Genomic DNA, 19,925 nt, shown 5'->3' on the forward strand with positions numbered 1-19,925 from the left:
ATTCTGTGTTTGTTATGGAGAGCCTTGTGATCAACCACTATGGAAGGGAGCGGGAGGAAGCAGGATTAGGCAGTGAGAGAAGTTGAATTACATTGCAGGACCAATGGCAGACTCAGCCAGACAGACTCAGACTCCTGTATTAGGAACTTTGGAGAAAAAATGGCCTGTAAAAGTTGTCCTGCATGGGGCAGAAATGGCCAAGTATCTATACCCCCACCTTGATCAGTCACTGGATGTGATCCTTCCTGGGAAGGGCAGGACCTTGGGCATGGTAGCTCTCTGCAGCTGAAGCAATCTTTCAATGGCTGATTGCTCAAGCCTTTTTGCTGACTGTGCTCCCAGGAGCAGGAGTAACAACCCATTTCTTAAAGGGGGATCTGGGTGGTACATCTCTGGGTCTACTTCAAATCCTTAAACCTAGGACCCATTTTATATGTGGTAAGAAGCCCTCTAAATATGGGGCAGAGAATTCTAACAAGTCTGTGTATGTAGACAAACACGTGGAAAGTGATAGGCTCAAAAGCAGAGCTGGTAGGAACAGTTAAAGGAAGTAGGTACGTTTAGTCTGGAGGAGATAAGGTATCGGGTAATGTAATAATTGTATGTCTTTCAATATTTTAAAAGGTTTTCAAGTAGAAAAGAGATTAGGCTCTTTCTGCATGGCTACAGTAGGGAGAATCAGGACAAATAAATGGGGATTTGAGAGAGGAAGAGATAAGATAGATTCAGAGCTTTCTAATCATCATAGTAGGAGTGGCTTGTCTTGACAAACAGCGAATACCCTGGCACTTGAAGTCTGTGGTCATGAGCTGGGCATAAGGGGTGAAGCAAGGAAGGGAGTAATCACATGGAGACAATTGCAAACATCAGAAGGACAGTTACAATATAATGTTTGAGTCTACTTTGGGGAATCTAAGATTAATTCTTACCTTAATAAAAATAACCACGATAGTCATCATAGTCCCAGAAGAGAAAATTAAATCTGGCTTATGGCAAGTTAAATCCAGTGAAAGTACAAAAATTTTGTCATTGCTTTAACATTCACTTTTTCTTCCCCGTTCTCTTTCACTTTCAGAAATGAATTTGTATGAAGCAAATCTATAAAAGAGAGCAGTAGAGGTGAAAATATCATGGAAAAGGCAAGCTCTTTGACTGGTAAACTCATCAAGTTGAGACAAGTGTGAAAACTCATTACAACCTGAATTTCCTACACATCTCAGTTTCTCCTCCCTTTTAAACTTCCTAATAGAAAAAGTTGAATTCACATTATTCGCACCTCCACTATTTGCCCTCACTTCCATCAAAAAAAGAAAAAATAAATTAGAGGTAGATCCTTTTCCACATTTATTTTAATCTAGAATGTTGTGATCCCTCAGGATTTATTTTATGGCTTCTCAAAAGACCAAATCTTAGAAATCTCATTCTTAAACCCATGGGGAATATATCTATTTCTACTTTATTTGTGCAGGTGAATTGAGAGGGAATGGGGTTTGATTTAACACTTGTTAGTCTGTAGATTATGTATTAAAGGCATTGCAGAAAAGAATAAGTACTGCAATGAAGTTCCATTTTGTTTCATATTTGAAGATAATATTGCAGACCATGACATAACTCATCCGTTAATAAAACTGAAAAAATAATGAGTTAGTAATTCCATCAGCTTTTATCAGTGGCCTATTTTCTCCAATACAATATTTTTGCTAATTACTTACAGGCAGAGAAAATCTTTTTATTAATCTCTAAATCTCTAACATATTATGAGTAAAATAACAGGGTTTCATTGAGCACCTCCTTTGTGCCAGGTGCCTTACACACCTTATTTTGTCTTATTAGCAAATCCCTTTTTATTTGCAGGTGAAGAATCTGATGCTTAGAGAGTTTTAGTTACAACTTTTCCAAGGTCACATAACAAATAAGTGACAGGGTCTGCATTCCACGCCTGGCTTCTGTTACCCCATCTAGCACTCTTACCTACCATTTTATACTTCCTACAAAGCATAATGTGGCAGGGATTGTTTTTGCCTACCAAATACTCATTCTGTCCTTCTTCCTTTAGATAACAGAACCCTGAATTTTAGCTGAGTATATTCTCAGCAGAGGGTGTTTTTCAGCCTGTCTTGTGGCTAAGGATGTGCATGTGATTAGGTAGTATGTACAACATGTAATGTGTAAATGGAAGTGCTTTGTGAAATTTTTCCCTTCCAATCTCACCCTCACTTCATGAAATGTAGTGATGCCTGTAGCTTTAGCAGCCATCTTGCCCTATCAGACGACCTTGAGGATGAATGGCAAGGCTAGAGATGAAAGAGCACATCCTGAGGTTCCCTGGGGACACCATGGAGATGGCATGCCAATTTCTGTCCGCCCACTTCCGGACTTCTTTTGCATGAGTGAGAAATAAACTTCCACCTCTTTGAAGCCAGCTAAATTTACTCCTGTTAGACATAGCATATCATGCTCAGTATCTTTTTATGGAATGAATTTGATTACTACTGCCTGACACTCCCTAGTGCCTCTTCAGCAGTCTCCTTCCTCTAAAACCTAGCTTAAATTTCAATTTGTCTACAAAGCTTTCTCTGACCACCAATTTTGCTATAGTGAATTTCAAATAAGTTATCTGATTTCACAATTATCTCTTTTTTAAAAAGCCTTTTATTATGGAAAATTCCAAACATATACAAACATAAAATAATATAAATGAAACATGTCTTACAAAGAGTGTTTCTCTATGAGTCATAAAGGTTGACTTGACGTCATAGGCTCCCATCCTCACTCTTCCATGTGCGTCTTTCTGCAGTGCTGAGCGCAGATCAAGAGGGGACCTCCTCTGGGCGCGGTGGTTCACGCCTGTAATTCCAGCACTTTGGGAGGCTGAGGCGGGCAGATAACAAGGTCAGGAGATCAAGACTATCCTGGCCAACACGGTGAAACCCTGTCTCTACTGAAAATACAAAAAATTTGCCAGGTGTGGTGGCACACGCCTGTAGTCCCAGCTACTCAGGAGGCTGAGGCAGGAGAATTGCTTGAACCCAGGAGGCAGAGGCTGCAGTGAGCTGAGATCGTGCCACTGTACTCCAACCTGGGCGACAGAGTGACACTCTGTCTCAAAAAATAAATAAATAAATAAATAAATAAATAAGGGGGCCTCCTACAAATAGCCAATTTTTTAAATTTTGGGGAATTTTTCTATTATTTTATACATTGTAATATATACGCAAATAATTTCTACCATCTATCTTAATGATACAAAAAAAATGTTAGATTAGGTAGGACTTTATGAAAGTTGGCTCTAGTAAGCCCAACTGGGCGTGGACCAGTTTGAAGGTCTGAAGTATGAGAGCGACTCTTTTGGAAAATGCTCATGTTGGTGACTAAATAGAGGTAGGGTAATGTCAAGAGACAAACAGGGATTAGATTCAAAAGAACTACTTTCATGTCCTAACTTAACCATTTTACTTTCCTGGGCCTTCATCTCCTCACTGATAAGATGAGAGACTTGGACTTCTCAGTGCTTCATTTCATGATTCATGTTTGAATTTTGGACACTGACAACCAGAGAAAAACTTCGGAGATCCCAATTCAATGAATTCAACATTTATAAACCTGTGCCAGTCACTTGATCTCATTTGTAAAACAGAAGCTTCAGCCTAAGTAATTTCTATTGTGGTTTTCAGATTTTACGTTGTATGGTTCTACCTAGTTTTCTGCATATTAATGTTATTTTATGATTAAAGTCAAGAGAAGATAACTGGCTTTTAATACTGCTGTAGAGAACTCTTGTGAAGTGTTTCCTTCCTGTTCTTGTTCTCTGAACCTTTTCAGATACCACCACCATCTTTTGTTAGTCTAAAGCTAAATTAGCCATTAGGACCTATGTGAGATGAGGAGAATTGGTAAAATATTTCAGATGATGCCTAAGACACAGGAGCTGATGTTGATGCTGGGGAAATGCTTCTGAGCCTGATAGACCCAGTCCTTGTCTTCATGGATCTAGGAGTCCTGAAGTTGTTTCCACACAGTTTCCCTCAATGTCAGGTTAAACTCACATGTTTTTGCTTACAGAGATGGGGTCTTGCTATGTTGCCAAGTCTGGACTTGAACTCCTGTGCTCAAGCAATCCTCTTGCCTCAGCCTCCTAAGTAGCTGAGACTACAAATGTATGCCACCACATCTTGCTTAAACTCACATGTTTTTAAAAGATAACCAGTCTGTGGAATAATCTCACGGAAAAAATTCAGGAGATAATGTAACTAACATGAAGTATACTAGGTACTAACTAACTTAAAATAATTGTTCTGTGTATCTTAATAGGCCAAAGGTTCTCACATTTTTGTGTGCAGAAGAATAATCTGGGGACTTTAAAACTCCGAATCCTGGGCTCAAGATCTAGAAAGTCTGACTCAGTTGGTCTTAGAGGTCTTCGTTTTTAGCAAACACTCCAAAACATTCTAATGTTGATGTTTCATATTTCAAAACTCTCTTAGAAACTGATTAATCTTTTGTGCCACATCTTTTGCTTATGGTCTTAGCATTTGGTTAAATAACTTTGAATTTGATTATGCATAAATCGTATCTATAACTAACTATACAATATCATTTCATTGCTCCCTTAAAACAGTGCCTTCTTTCTTTTTTTTAAATTGAAATAGGGTCTCACTCTGTCACCCAAGCTGAGTGCCGTGGTGTGATCATAGCTCACTGCAGCTTTGATATCTTGAGTTCGAGCAATCCTCCCACCCCAACCGCCCATGAATAGCTGGGACTACAGGTACACACTACCAAGCCTAGCTAATTTTTTATTTTTTGTAGAGATGGGATCTCCCTATGTTGCCCAGGCTGTTCTTGAAGTCTTGGATTCAAGCAATTTCTCCTGCCTTGGCCTCCCGAACTACTGAGATTACAGGCGTGAGCCACCATACCCAGCCAAATAATGCCTTCTTAATGTGAAGTACGGTGGGGTGGCATTCCCAGATCAGCCACGGCTTGGAACCACCTTAAACAAATAGTAACTCTCATCACTGCATATTCCATAAAAATTTTTAAAATTTTATTTTGAATAGATAATATATTCACCTGATTTAAAAACAAAATTAAAAGATATATGTTAATATCAGAAATAATGCATCCACACTTTGCCCTTTTGTCTAATAATTCTCATAGTTTTTTTTGCATCCTTTAATGGTTCCTTTATGTTTGTCTTATACAAAAGCTAAGACTGGATACAAACTCTTCTGTACCTTGTTTTTTTTTAAGTTAATATATCTTGAAAATCTTTCCTTATCAGTGCATAGAAATCATTCTCTTGATTTTAAGGGCATCCAATATTCCATTGTGTGGATGCATCATAGTTTATTTAACCAGTCCTCTATTGATGAACGCACTGGTTGTTCCAATGTGGTTTTGCTGTTATAAATTATGCTACAACGAATAGCCTTTTGGGGCTGGGCACGGTGGCTCATGCCTGTAAACCCAGCACTTTGGGAGGCCAAGGTGGGTGGATCACAGGAGGTCAGGTGTTTGAGACCAACTTGGCCAACATGATAAAATCCTGTCTCTACTAAAAATACAAAAATGAGCCAGGCATGGTGGTGCACTCCTGTAATCCCAGCTACTTGGGAGGCTGAGGCAGGGGCATCTGTTGAACCCAGGAGGCAGAGGTTGCAGTGAGCTGAGATTACACCACTGCACTCCAGCCTGGATGACAGAGCAAGACTCCATCTCAAAAAAAAAAAAAAAAAAAAGAAATAGCGTTTCGGTTAAACAGATTTACCATATGACCCAAAAATTCTACTCCTGAGCATACACTCAAGAAAATTGAGAACATGTTCACACAAAAGCTTGTGCACAAATGTTTACAGATTAGCATGGTTCGTAGTACTCAAGAAGTGGAATCAATTCAAATGTTCATTAGCTGATGAGTAGATAAACAAAATGTGATATATATATATATATATATATATACATATAATGTAATATTAATCAGCCATAAAAAGAATGAAGTATTGACATATCTTACAATGCAGATGAGCCTTGAAAACATTATGCCAAGTGAAATAAGCCAGACACAAAAGGCTACATATTGTATAATTTCATTTGTATGAAATGTCCAAAATAGGGAAATACGTAGAGACAGAAAGTAAATTAGTGGTTGCTTGGGATTAGGGGTGGGAATTATGAAATGTTCTGAAATTAGATAGTGGTGATGGCTTCAAAACTTTGTGAATATACTAGAAATCACTGAATTGTATACTTTAAAATGGTGAATTCTGTGGCATGTGAATTATTTTCAATTTAAAGAAAAAACTCTGTATATGTTATTTTATAGAAGCACAGGCATTTTTTAGGATAAAACCCTATAAGTGCCATTGTTCGGTCAAAGGTCTTATGCTTTTAATATGTAATTTTGATAGATTTTGCTGAATTTTCCCACAGACTGGGTGCCAATTTATGTCATTAACAAGTATGAGAGGACTTGTTTCCCAATAGCCTTGCCAGTAGCATGCATTGTCAAACTTTCAGAGTTTTGTCAAAGTGATAGATTAAAAAATAGTATCTGTTTTGTGTTTGTTTGTTTGTTTTCTGTTCCAAGATGGCTGAATAGGAATAGCTCTGGTCTGCAGCTCCCAGCGTGATGGACACAGAAGATGGGTGGTTTCTGCATTTCCAACTGAGGTGCCTGGTTCATCTCATTGGGACTGGTTGGACAGTGGGTGCAGCCCATGGAGGGTGAGCCAAAGCAGGGCAGGGTGTTGCCTCACCCAGGAAGCACAAGGGGTTAGGGGAGTTCCCTCTCCTAGCCAAGGGAAGCCATGACAGACTATACCTGGAAAAACAGGATTCTTCTGCCCAAATACTGTGCTTTTCCCATGGTCTTAGCAACTGGCAGACTAGGAGATTCTCTCCTGTGCCTGGCTCAGCGGGTCCCATGCCCACGCAGCCTTGCTCACTGCTTGCACAGCAATCTGAGATTGACCCGCAAGGCTACAGCCTGGTGGGGGGGAGGGGTGTCCGCCATTGCTGAAGCTTGAGTAGGTAAACAAAGCGGCAGGGAAGCTCAAACTGGGTGGAGCCCACTGCTGCTCAGCAAGGCCTGTTGCCTCTATAGACTCCATCTCTGGGGACAGGGCATAGCTGAACAAAAGGCAGCAGAAACTTCTGCAGACTTACACGTCCCTGTCTGACAGCTCTGAAGAGAGCAGTGGTTCTCCCAGCTCAGCGTTTGAGCTCTGAGAACAGACAGACTGCCTCCTCAAGTGGGTCCCTGACCCCCGTGTAGCCTAACTGGGAGACACCTCCCAGTAGGGACCAACAGACACCTCATACAGGCGGGTGCCCCACTGGGATGAAGCTTCCAGAGGAAGGATCAGGCAGCAATATTTGCTGTTCTGCAGCCTCCACTGGTGATACCCAGGCAAACAGGGTCTGGAGTGGACATCCAGCAAACTCCAACAGACCTGCAGCTGCGGTGATGACTGCTAGAAGGAAAACTAACAAACAGAAAGGAATAGCATCAACATCAACAAAAAGGATATCCACACCAAAACCCCATCTGTAGGTCACCAACATCAAAGACCAAAGGTAGATAAAACCACAAAGATGGGGAGAAACCAGAGCAAAAAAGCTGAAAATTCTAAAAACCAGAGTGCCTCTTCTCCCCCAAAGGATTGTAGCTCCTCGCCAGCAATGGAACAAAGCTGGTTGGAGAATGATTTTGACGAGCTGACAGAAGTAGGCTTCAGATGGTCGGTAATAACAAACTTCTCTGAGCAAAAGGAGCATGTTCTAACCCATCGCAAGGAAGGTAAAAACCTTGAAAAAGGTTAGACGAATGGCTAACTAGAATAAACAGTGTAGAGAAGAGCTTAAATGGCCTGATGCAGCTAAAAACCATGGCACGATAACTTTGTGATGCACACACAAGCTTCAATAGCTGATTCGATCAAGTGGAAGGAAGGATATCAGTGATTGAAGATAAAATTAATGAAACAAAGCAAGAAGAGAAGTTTAGAGAAAAAGAGTAAAAAGAAATGTACAAAGCCTCCAAGAAATATGGGACTATGTGAAAAGACCAAATCTACGTTTGATTGGTGCACCTGAAAGTGATGGGGAGAATGGAACCAAACTGGAAAACACTCTTAAGGATATTATCCAGGAGAACTTCCCCAACCTAGCAAGGCAGGCCAACATTCAAATTCAGGAAATACAGAGAACACCACAAAGATACTCCTAGAGAAGAGCAACCCCAAGACACATAATTGTCAGATTCACCAAGGTTGAAATCAAGGAAAAAATGTTAAGGGCAGCCAGAGAGAATGGTTGGGCTATCCACAAGGGAAGCCCATCAAACTAACAGCTGATCTCTCGGAAGAAACTCTGCAAGCCAGAATATTCAACATTCTTAAAGAAAAGAATTTTCAACCCAGAATTTCATATCCAGCCAAACTAAGCTTTATAAGTGAAGAAAAAATAAGATCCTTTGCAGACAAGCAAATGCTGAGAGATTTTGTCACCACCAGGCCTGCTTTATAAGAGCTCCTGAAGGAAGCACTAAACATGGAAAGAAACAACTGGTGTCGGCCACTGCAAAAACATGCCAAATTGTAAAGACCATTGATGCTATGTAGAAAATGCATCAATTAATGGACAAAATAACCAGCGAACATCATAATGACAGAATAAAATTCACACATAACAATGTTAACCTTAAATGTAAATGGGCTAAATGCCCCAATTAAAAGACAGACTGGCAAATTGGATAAAGAGTCAAGACCCATCAGTGTGCTGTATTCAGGAGACCCATCTCACCTGCAGAGAAACACACAGGCTCAAAATAAAGGGATAGAGGAAGATCTACCAAGCAAATGGAAAGCAAAAAAAAAAAAAAAAAAAGCAAGGGTTGCAATCCTAGCCTCTGATAAAACAGACTTTAAACCAACAAAGGTCAAAAGAGACAAATAAGGCCATTACATAATGATAAAGGGATCAATTCAACAAGAAGAGCTAACTGTCCTAAATATATATGCACCCAATACAGGAGCACTCAGATTCATAAAGCAAGTCCTTAGAGACCTACAAATAGACTTAGACTCCCACACAATAATAATGGGAGACTTTAACACCCCACTGTCAACATTAGACAGATCAACGAGACAGAAGGTTAACAAGGATATCCAGGACTTGAACTCAACTCTGCACCAAGCAGACCTGATAGACATCTACAGAACTCTCCACCCCAAATCAAGAGAATATACATTCTTCTCAGCACTACTTCACACTTATTCTAAAATTGACCACATAATTGGAAGTAAAACACTCCTCAATAAATGCAGAAGAACAGAAATCACAACAAACTGTCTCTCGGACCATAGTGCAATCAAATTAGAACTCAGAATTAAGAAACTCACTCAAAACCGCTCAACTACATGGAAACTGAACAATCTGCTCCTGAATGACTACTGGGTACATAACGAAATGAAGGCTGAAATAAAGATGTTCTTTGAAACCAATGAGAAAAAAGACACAACATACCAGAATCTCTGGGACACATTTAAAGCAGTGTGTAGAGGGAAATTTATAGCACTAAATGCCCACAATAGAAAGCAGGAAAGATCTACAGTCAACACCCTAACATCACAATTAAAAGAACTAGAGAAGCAAGATCAAACAAATTCAAAAGCTAGCAGAAGGCAAGAAATAACTAAGATCAGAGCAGAACTGAAGGAGATAGAGACACAAAAAACCCTTCAACAAATCAGTAAATCCAGGAGCTCTTTTTTTTTTTTTTTTTGAGATGGAGTCTCGCTCTGCTGCCCAGGCTGGAGTGCAGCAGTGGGATCTCAGCTGACTGCAAGCTCCGCCTACTGGGTTCACACCATTCTCCTGCCTCAGCTTCCCATGTATCTCGGACTATAGGTGCCTGCCACCACACCTGGCTAATTTTTGTATGTTTAGTAGAGACGGGGTTTCCTCATGTTAGCCAGGATGGTCTCAATCTCCTGACCTCTTGATCTGCCCACCTCAACCTCCCAAAGTGCTGGGATTACAGGTGTGAGCCACCACACCCAGCCCAGGAGTTGGTTTTTTGAAAAGATCAACAAAATCGATAGACCACTAGCAAGACTAATAAAGAAGAAAAGAGAGAAGAATCAAATAGATGCAATAAAAAATGATAAAGGGGATAGCACCACTGATCGCACAGAAATACAAACTACCATCAGAGAATACTATAAGCACCTCTACGCAAATAAACTAGAAAATCTAGAAGAAATGGATAAATTCCTGGACACATACACACTCCCAAGACTAAACCAGGAAGAAGTTGAATTTCTTAATAGATCAATAACAGGCTATGAAATTGAGGGAATAATTAATAGCCTACCAACCAAATAAAGTCCAGGACCTGATGGATTCACAGCAGAATTCTATCAGAGGTACAAAGAGGAGCTGGTACCATTCTTTCAGAAACTACTCCTATTAATAGAAAAAGAGGGAATCCTCCCTGACTCATTTTATGAGGCCAGAATCATCCTGATACCAAAGCCTGGCAGAGGCACACAAAAAAAGAGAGAATTTTACACCAATATCCCTGATGAACGTCGACACAAAAATCCTCAATAAGATACTGGCAAACCGAATCCAGTAGCACATCAAACAGCTTATCCACCACGATCAAGTTGGCTTCATCCCTGGGATGCAAGGCTGGTTCTACATATGCAAATCAATAAACGTAATCTGTCACATAAACAGAACCAATGACAAAAACCACATGATTATCTCAACAGATGCAGAGAAAAGGCCCTTGACAATATTCAACAGCCCTTCATGCTAAAAACTCTCAATAAACTAGGGATTGATGGAACGTATCTCAAAATAATAAGAGCTATTTTTGACAAACCCACAGCCAATATAATACTGAATGGGCAAAAACTGGAAGCATTCCCTTTGAAAACTGGCACAAGACAAGAATGCCCTCTCTCACCACTCCTATTCAACATAGTGTTGGAAGTTCTGGCCAGGGCAATCAGGCAAGAGAAAGAAATAAAGGGTATTCAATTAGGAAAAGAGGAAGTCAAATTGTCCCTGTTTGCAGATGACATGATTGTATATTTAGAAAACCCCATCGTCTCAGCCCAAAATCTCCTTAAGCTGATAAGCAACTTCAGCAGTCTCAGGATACAAAATCAATGTGCAAAAATCACAAGCGCATGCCGACTGTTAGCGTGAAGCGTGATCTGCTCTTCCAAGCTCTGGGCCGCACCTACACTGACGAAGAATTTGATGAACTATGTTTTGAATTTGGTCTGGAGCTTGATGAAATTGTATGATCTCCTGTGTCTGGAAGGATTGGTTCGAGGACTTCAGGTCTTTAAAGAAAGAGGGGTGGAGCCAAGATGGCCGAATAGGAACAGCTCCGGTCTCCAGCTCCCAGCCCCAGCGACACAGAAGACGGGTGATTTCTGCATTTCTGCTTGAGGTACCGGTTTCATCTCACTAGGGAGTGCCTAACAGTGGGTTCAGGACAGTCGGTGAAGCGCACTGTGCGCGAGCCGAAGCAGGGCGAGGCATTGCCTCACTCGGGAAGCGCAAGGGGTCGGGGAGTTCCCTTTCCTAGTCAAAGAAAGGGGAAAAAGACGGCACCTGGAATATCGGGTCAGTCCCGTCCTAATACTGCGCTTTTCCAACGGGCCTGGAAAACGGCACACTAGGAGATTGTGTCCCGCACCTGGCTCGGAGGGTCCTATGCCCACAGAGTCTTGCTGATTGCTAGCACAGCAGTCTGAGATCAAGCTGCAAGGCGGCAGCGAGGCTGGGGGAGGGGCGCCCGCCATTGCCCAGGCTTGCTTAGGTAAACAAAGCAGCCAGGAAGCTTGAACTGGGTGGAGCCCACCACAGCTCAAGGAGGCCTGCCTGCCTCTGTAGGCTCCACCTCTGGGGTCAGGGCACAGACAACCAAAAACTCAGCGAGAACCTCCACAGCCTTAAATGTCCCTGTCTGACTGACAGCTTTGAAGAGAGTAGTGGTTCTCCCAGCACGCAGCTGGAGATCTGAGAACGGACAGACTGCCTCCTAAAGTGAGTCCCTCACCCCTGAGCAGCCTAACTGGGAGGCACCCCCCCAGTAGGAACAGACTGACACCTCATTCAACCGGGTACTCCTCTGAGACAAAACTTTCAGAGGAACTATCAGACAGCTGAATTTGTGGTCTCACGAAAATCTGCTGTTCTGCAGCCACCGCTGCTGACACCCAGCCAAACAGGGTCTGGAGTGGACCTCTAGTAAACTCCAACAGACCTGCAGCTGAGGGTCTTGTCTGGTAGAAGGAAAATTAACAAACAGAAAGGACATCCACACCAAAAACCCATCTGTACATCACCATCATCGAAGACAAAAAGTAGACAAAACCACAAAGATGGGGAAAAAACAGACCAAAAAAACTGGAAACTCTAAAAAACAGAGCACCTCTCCTCCTCCAAAGGAACGCAGTTCCTCACCAGCAACGGAACAAAGCTGGATGGAGGATGACTTTGATGAGTTGAGAGAAGAAGGCTTCAGACGATCAAACTACTCTGGGCTACGAGAGGAAATTCAAAACAATAGCAAAGAAGTTAAAAACTTTGAAAAAAAATTAGAAGAATGGATAACTAGAATAACCAATGGAGAGAAGGGCTTAAAGGAGATGATGGAGCTGAAAGCCAAGTTTCGAGAACTACGCGAAGAATGCAGAAGCCTCAGTAGCAGATGCGATCAACTGGAAGAAAGGGTATCGCTGATAGAAGATGAAATGAATGAAATGAAGAGAGAAGGGAAGTTTAGAGAAAAAGGAATAAAAAGAAATGAACAAAGCCTCCAAGAAATTTGGGACTATGTGAAAAGACCAAACCTACGTCTGATTGGTGTACCTGAAAATGATGGGGAGAATGGAACCAAGTTAGAAAACACTCTGCAAGATATTATCCAGGAGAACTTCCCCAATCTAGCAAGGCAGGCCAGCATTCAGATTCAGGAAATACAGAGAACGCCCCAAAGATACTCCTCGAGAAGGGCAACTCCAAGACACATAATTGTCAGATTCACCAAAGTTGAAATGAAGGAAAAATTGTTAAGGGCAGCCAGAGAGAAAGGTCGGGTTACCCACAAAGGGAAGCCCATTAGACTAACAGCTGATCTCTCAGCAGAAACTCTACAAGCCAGAAGAGAGTGGGGGCCGATATTCAACATTCTTAAAGAAAAGAATTTTCAACCCAGAATTTCCTATCCCGCCAAACTAAGCTTCATAAGTGAAGGAGAAATAAAATCCTTTACAGACAAGCAAATGCTGAGTGATTTTGTCACCACCAGGCCTGCCCTAAAAGAGCTCCTGAAGGAAGCACTAAACATGGAAAGGAACAACCGGTACCAGCCCCTGCAAAACATGCCAAATTGTAAAGACCATCGAGGCTAGGAAGAAACTATAGCAACTAACGAGCAAAATAACCAACTAACATCATAATGACAGGATCAGATTCACACATAACAATATTCACGTTAAATGTAAATGGGCTAAATGCTCCAATCAAAAGACACAGACTGGCAAACTGGATAAGGAGTCAGGACCCATCAGTGTGCTGTATTCAGGAAACCCATCTCACGTGCAGAGGCACACATAGACTCAAAATAAAGGGATGGAGGAAGATCTATCAAGCAACTGGAAAACAAAAAAAGGCAGGGGTTGCAATCCTAGTCTCTGATAAAATAGACTTTAAACCAACAAAGATCAAAAGAGACAAAGAAGGCCATTACATAATGGTAAAGGGATCAATTCAACAAGAAGAGCTAACTATCCTAAATATATATGCACCCAACACAGGAGCACCCAGATTCATAAAGCAAGTCCTCAGTGACCTACAAAGGGACTTAAACTCCCACACAATAATAATGGGAGATTTTAACACCCCACTGTCAGCATTAGACAGATCAATGAGACAGAAAGTTAACAAGGATATCCAGGAATTGAACTCAGCTCTACATAAAGTGGACCTAATAGACATCTACAGAACTCTCCACCCCAAATCAACAGAATATACATTTTTTTCAGCACCACACCACACCTATTCCAAAATTGACCACATAGTTGGAAGTAAAGCTCTTCTCAGCAAATGTAAAAGAACAGAGATTATAACAAACTGTCTCTCAGACCACAGTGCAATCAAACTAGAACTCAGGATTAAGAAACTCAGTCAAAACCGCTCAACTACATGGAAACTGAACAACCTGCTCCTGAATGACTATTGGGCACATAATGAAATGAAGGCAGAAATAAAGATGTTCTTTGAAACCAACGAGAACAAAGACACAACATACCAGAATCTCTGGGACACGTTCAAAGCAGTGTGTAGAGGGAAATTTATAGCACTAAATGCCCACAAGAGAAAGCAGGAAAGATCCAAAATTGACACCCTAACATCACAATTAAAAGAACTAGAAAAGCAAGAGCAAACACATTCAAAAGCTAGCAGAAGGCTAGAAATAACTAAAATCAGAGCAGAACTGAAGGAAATAGAGACACAAAAAACCCTTCAAAAAATTAATGAATCCAGGAGCTGGTTTTTTGAAAAGATCAACAAAATTGATGGACCGCTAGCAAGACTAATAAAGAAGAAAAGAGAGAAGAATCAAATAGATGCAATAAAAAACGAAAAAGGGGATATCACCACCGATCCCACAGAAATACAATCTACCATCAGAGAATACTACAAACACCTCTATGCAAATAAACTAGAAAATCTAGAAGAAATGGATAAATTCCTCGACAAATACACCCTCCCAAGACTAAAGCAGGAAGAAGTTGAATCTCTGAATAGACCAATAACAGGTTCTGAAATTGTGGCAATAATCAATAGTTTACCAACCAAAAAGAGTCCAGGACCTGATGGATTCACAGCTGAATTCTACCAGAGGTACAAGGAGGAACTGGTACCATTCCTTCTGAAACTATTCCAATCGATAGAAAAAGAGGGAATCCTCCCTAACACATTTTACGAAGCCAGCATCGTCCTGATACCAAAACCTGGCAGAGACATAACCAAAAAAGAGAATTTCAGACCAATATCCTTGATGAACATTGATGCAAAAATCCTCAATAAAATACTGGCAAACCGAATCCAGCAGCACATCAAAAAGCTTATCCACCATGATCAAGTGGGCTTCATCCCTGGGATGCAAGGCTGGTTCAACATACGCAAATCAATAAATGTAATCCAGCATATAAACAGAACCAAAGACAAAAACCACATGATTATCTCAATAGATGCAGAAAAGGCCTTTGACAAAATTCAACAACCCTTCATGCTAAAAACTCTCAATAAATTAGGTATTGATGGGACGTATCTCAAAATAATAAGAGCTATCTACAACAAACCCACAGCCAATATCATACTGAATGGGCAAAAACTGGAAGCATTCCCTCTGAAAACTGGCACAAGACAGGGATGCCCTCTCTCACCGCTACTATTCAACATAGTGCTGGAAGTTCTGGCCAGAGCAATCAGGCAGGAGAAGGAAATAAAGGGTATTCAATTAGGAAAAGAGGAAGTCAAATTGTCCCTGTTTGCAGATGACATGATTGTATATCTAGAAAACCCCATTGTCTCAGCCCAAAATCTCCTTAAGCTGATTAGCAACTTCAGCAAAGTCTCAGGATACAAAATTAATGTACAAAAATCACAAGCATTCTTGTACACCAATAACAGACAAACAGAGAGCCAAATCATGAGTGAACTCCCATTCACAATTGCTTCAAAGAGAATAAAATACCTAGGAATCCAACTTACAAGGGATGTGAAGGACCTCTTCAAGGAGAACTACAAACCACTGCTCAATGAAATAAAAGAGGATACAAACAAATGGAAGAACATTCCATGCTCATGGGTTGGAAGAATCAATATCGTGAAAATGGCCATACTGCCCAAGGTAATTTATAGATTCAATGCCATCCCCATCAAGCTACCAATGACTTTCTTCACAGAATTGGAAAAAACTACTTTAAAGTTCATATGGAACCAAAAAAGAGCCCACATCGCCAAGTCAATCCTAAGCCAAAAGAACAAAGCTGGAGGCATCACGCTACCTAACTTTAAACTATACTACAAGGCTACAGTAACCAAAACAGCATGGTACTGGTACCACAACAGAGACATAGATCGATGGAACAGAACAGAGCCCTCAGAAATGATGCCGCATATCTACAACTATCTGATCTTTGACAAACCTGACAAAAACAAGAAATGGGGAAAGGATTCCCTATTTAATAAATGGTGCTGGGAAAACTGGCTAGCCATATGTAGAAAGCTGCAACTGGATCCCTTCCTTACACCTTATACAAAAATTAATTCAAGATGGATTAAAGACTTATATGTTAGACCTAAAACCATTAAAATCCTACAAGAAAACCTAGGCAATACCATTCAGGACGTAGGCGTGGGCAAGGACTTCATGTCTAAAACACCAAAAGCAATGGCAACAAAAGCCAAAATCGACAAATGGGATCTAATTAAACTAAAGAGCTTCTGCACAGCAAAAGAAACTATCATCAGAGTGAACAGGCAACCTACACAATGGGAGAAAATTTTTGCAACCTACTCATCTGACAAAGGGCTAATATCCAGAATCTACAATGAACTCAAACAAATTTACAAGAAAAAAACAAACAACCCCATCAAAAAGTGGGCAAAGGACATGAACAGACACTTCTCAAAAGAAGACATTTACGCAGCCAAAAAACACATGAAGAAATGCTCCTCATCACTGGCCATCAGAGAAATGCAAATCAAAACCACAGTGAGATACCATCTCACACCAGTTAGAATGGCCATCATTAAAAAATCAGGAAACAACAGGTGCTGGAGAGGATGTGGAGAAATAGGAACACTTTTACACTGTTGGTGGGACTGTAAACTAGTTCAACCATTGTGGAAGTCAGTGTGGCGATTCCTCAGGGATCTAGAACTAGAAATACCATTTGACCCAGCCATCCCATTACTGGGGATATACCCAGAGGACTATAAATCATGCTGCTATAAAGACACATGCACACGTATGTTTATTGCGGCACTATTCACAATAGCAAAGACTTGGAACCAACCCAAATGTCCAACAAGGATTGGCTGGATTAAGAAAATGTGGCACATATACACCATGGAATACTATGCAGCCATAAAAAATGATGAGTTCGTGTCGTTTGTAGGGACATGGATGAAACTGGAAAACATCATTCTCAGTAAACTATCGCAAGGACAAAAAAGCAAACACCGCATGTTCTCACTCATAGGTGGGAATTGAACAATGAGAACTCATGGACACAGGAAGGGGAACATCACGCTCCGGGGACTGTTGTGGGGTGGGGGGAGCGGTGAGGGACAGCATTAGGAGATACACCTAATGCTAAATGACGAGTTAATGGGTGCAGGAAATCAACATGGCACATGGATACATATGTAACAAACCTGCACATTGTGCACATGTACCCTAAAACCCTAAAGTATAATAAAAAAAAAAAAAAAAATCACAAGCATTCCTGTACACCAATAACAGACAGAGAGCCAAATCATGAGTGAACTCCCATTCACAATTGCTTCAAAGAGAATAAAATACCTAGGAATCCAACTTACAAGGGATGTGAAGGACCTCTTCAAGGAGAACTACGAACCACTGCTCAATGAAATAAAAGAGGACACAAACAAATGGAAGAACATTCCATGCTCATGGGTAGGAGCAATCAATGTCATGAAAATGGCCATACTGCCTAAGGTAATTTATAGATTCAATGCCATCCCATTCAAGCTACCAATGACTTTCTTCACAGAATTGGAAAAACTACTGTAAATTTCATATGGAACCAAAAAAGAGCCCACATTGCCAAAGCAATCCTAAGCCAAAAGAACAAAGCTGGAGGCATCACGCTACCTGACTTCAAACTACACTACAAGGCTACAGTAACCAAAACAGCATGGTGCTGCTACCAAAACAGACATATAGACCAATGGAATAGAACAGAGGCCTCAGAAATAACACCACACATCTACAACCATCTGATCTTTGACAAACCTGACAAAAACAAGAAATGTGGAAAGGATTCCCTATTTAATAAATGGTGCTGGGAAAACTGGCTAGCCATATGTAGAAAGCTGAAACTGGATCCCTTCCTTACACCTTATACAAAAATTAATTCAAGATGGATTAAAGACTTAAATGTTAGACCTAAAATTATAAAAACTCTAAAAGAAAACCTAAGCAATACCATTCAGGACATAGGCATGGGCAAGGACTTCATGACTAAAACACCAAAAGCAATGGCAACAAAAGCCAAAATAGACAAATGGGATCTAATTAAACTAAAGAGCTTCTGCACAGCAAAAGAAATTACCATCAGAGTGAACAGGCAACCTACAGAATGGGAGAAAATTTTTGCAAGCTATCCATCTGACAAAGGGCTAATATCCAGAATCTGCAAAGAACTTAAACAAATTTATAAGAAAAAAACAAACAACCCCATCAAAAAGTGGGCAAAAGATAAGAACAGACACTTCTCAAAAGAAGACATTTATGCAGCCAACAGACACATGAAAAAATGCTCATCACCACTGGTCATCAGAGAAATGCAAATCAAAACCACAAGGATAGATACCATCTCACGCCAGTTAGAATGGTGATCATTCAAAAGTCAGGAAACAATAGATGCTAGAGAGGATGTGGAGAAATCGAAAGCTTTTACACTGTTGGTGGGAGTGTAAATTAGTTCAACCATTGTGTAAGACAGTGTGGCAATTCCTCAAGGATCTAGAACTAGAAATACCATTTGACCCAGCGATCCCATTACTGAGTATATACCCAAAGGAATACAAATCATGCTACTATAAAGACACATGCACACATATGTTTATTGCGGCACGGTTCACAATAGTAAAGACTTGGAATCAACCCAAATGTTCATCAATGATAGACTGGATTAAGAAAATGTGGCACATATACACCATAGAATACTATGCAGCCATAAAAAAGGATGAGTTCCTATCCTTTGCGGGGACGTGGATAAAGCTGGAAACCATCATTCTCAGCAAACTATTGCAAGGACAGGAAACCAAACACTGCATGTTCTCACTCATAGGTGGGAACTGAACAATGAGAACACTTGGACACAGGGTGGGGAACATCACACACCGGGGCCTCTTAGGGGGTGGAGGGCTGGGGGAGCGATAGTATTAGGAGAGGTACCTAATGTAAATGATGACTTGACTGTTGCAGCAAACCATCATGTCACATGTATACATATATAAGAAACCCGCACGTTGTGCACATGTACCCTAGAAGTTAAAGTATAATAAAATAAATAAATAAATAAATAAACAAAACAAAAAAATGGTATCTGGATGTAGTTTTAATTTGCTGCTCTCTCATTATGGGTGAAATTTAGCTTTTTTCTTTTTGCCTATTTCCTACAAAACAAATTTAATCCATTGGAAATGCTTGTTTGTACTGCCATGTTTTGTTACATAGGAATCTGTAATTCTTATGCCAGGGAGGAGCTTGCTGCTTCCAGGCCTTTCAATCAACCCCAATTTCAGTTCTACCCTACAGTTTAGTATATAATTATTCAAATTAGTGATGATTCTCTTTGGCAACAAATTGAACCTCTGCACAAAATGAACCAAGTGCCATAAAAGGAAAATAAAAGCTGACTTTTTAGCCTTTGAATCTGAGCTTTTGAAAACCAAGCAAAAGGTTGCAGCCTTTCCAAATTACTGATTACACAATAGTCTCTGAATCCTGACATTTGATTTTTTCCCACCCCCAGGGTTAAGTTAATGAGTTGTAGCTCTTTCTTCTAGCAAGAAAAATAGACCATATAAACACTAGTCATTCCCTAAATACATTTATTTGCATAGCTCTT

This window comes from Symphalangus syndactylus, chromosome 11 (assembly GCF_028878055.3).
Source record: "Symphalangus syndactylus isolate Jambi chromosome 11, NHGRI_mSymSyn1-v2.1_pri, whole genome shotgun sequence".
Taxonomy (NCBI): domain Eukaryota; kingdom Metazoa; phylum Chordata; class Mammalia; order Primates; family Hylobatidae; genus Symphalangus; species Symphalangus syndactylus.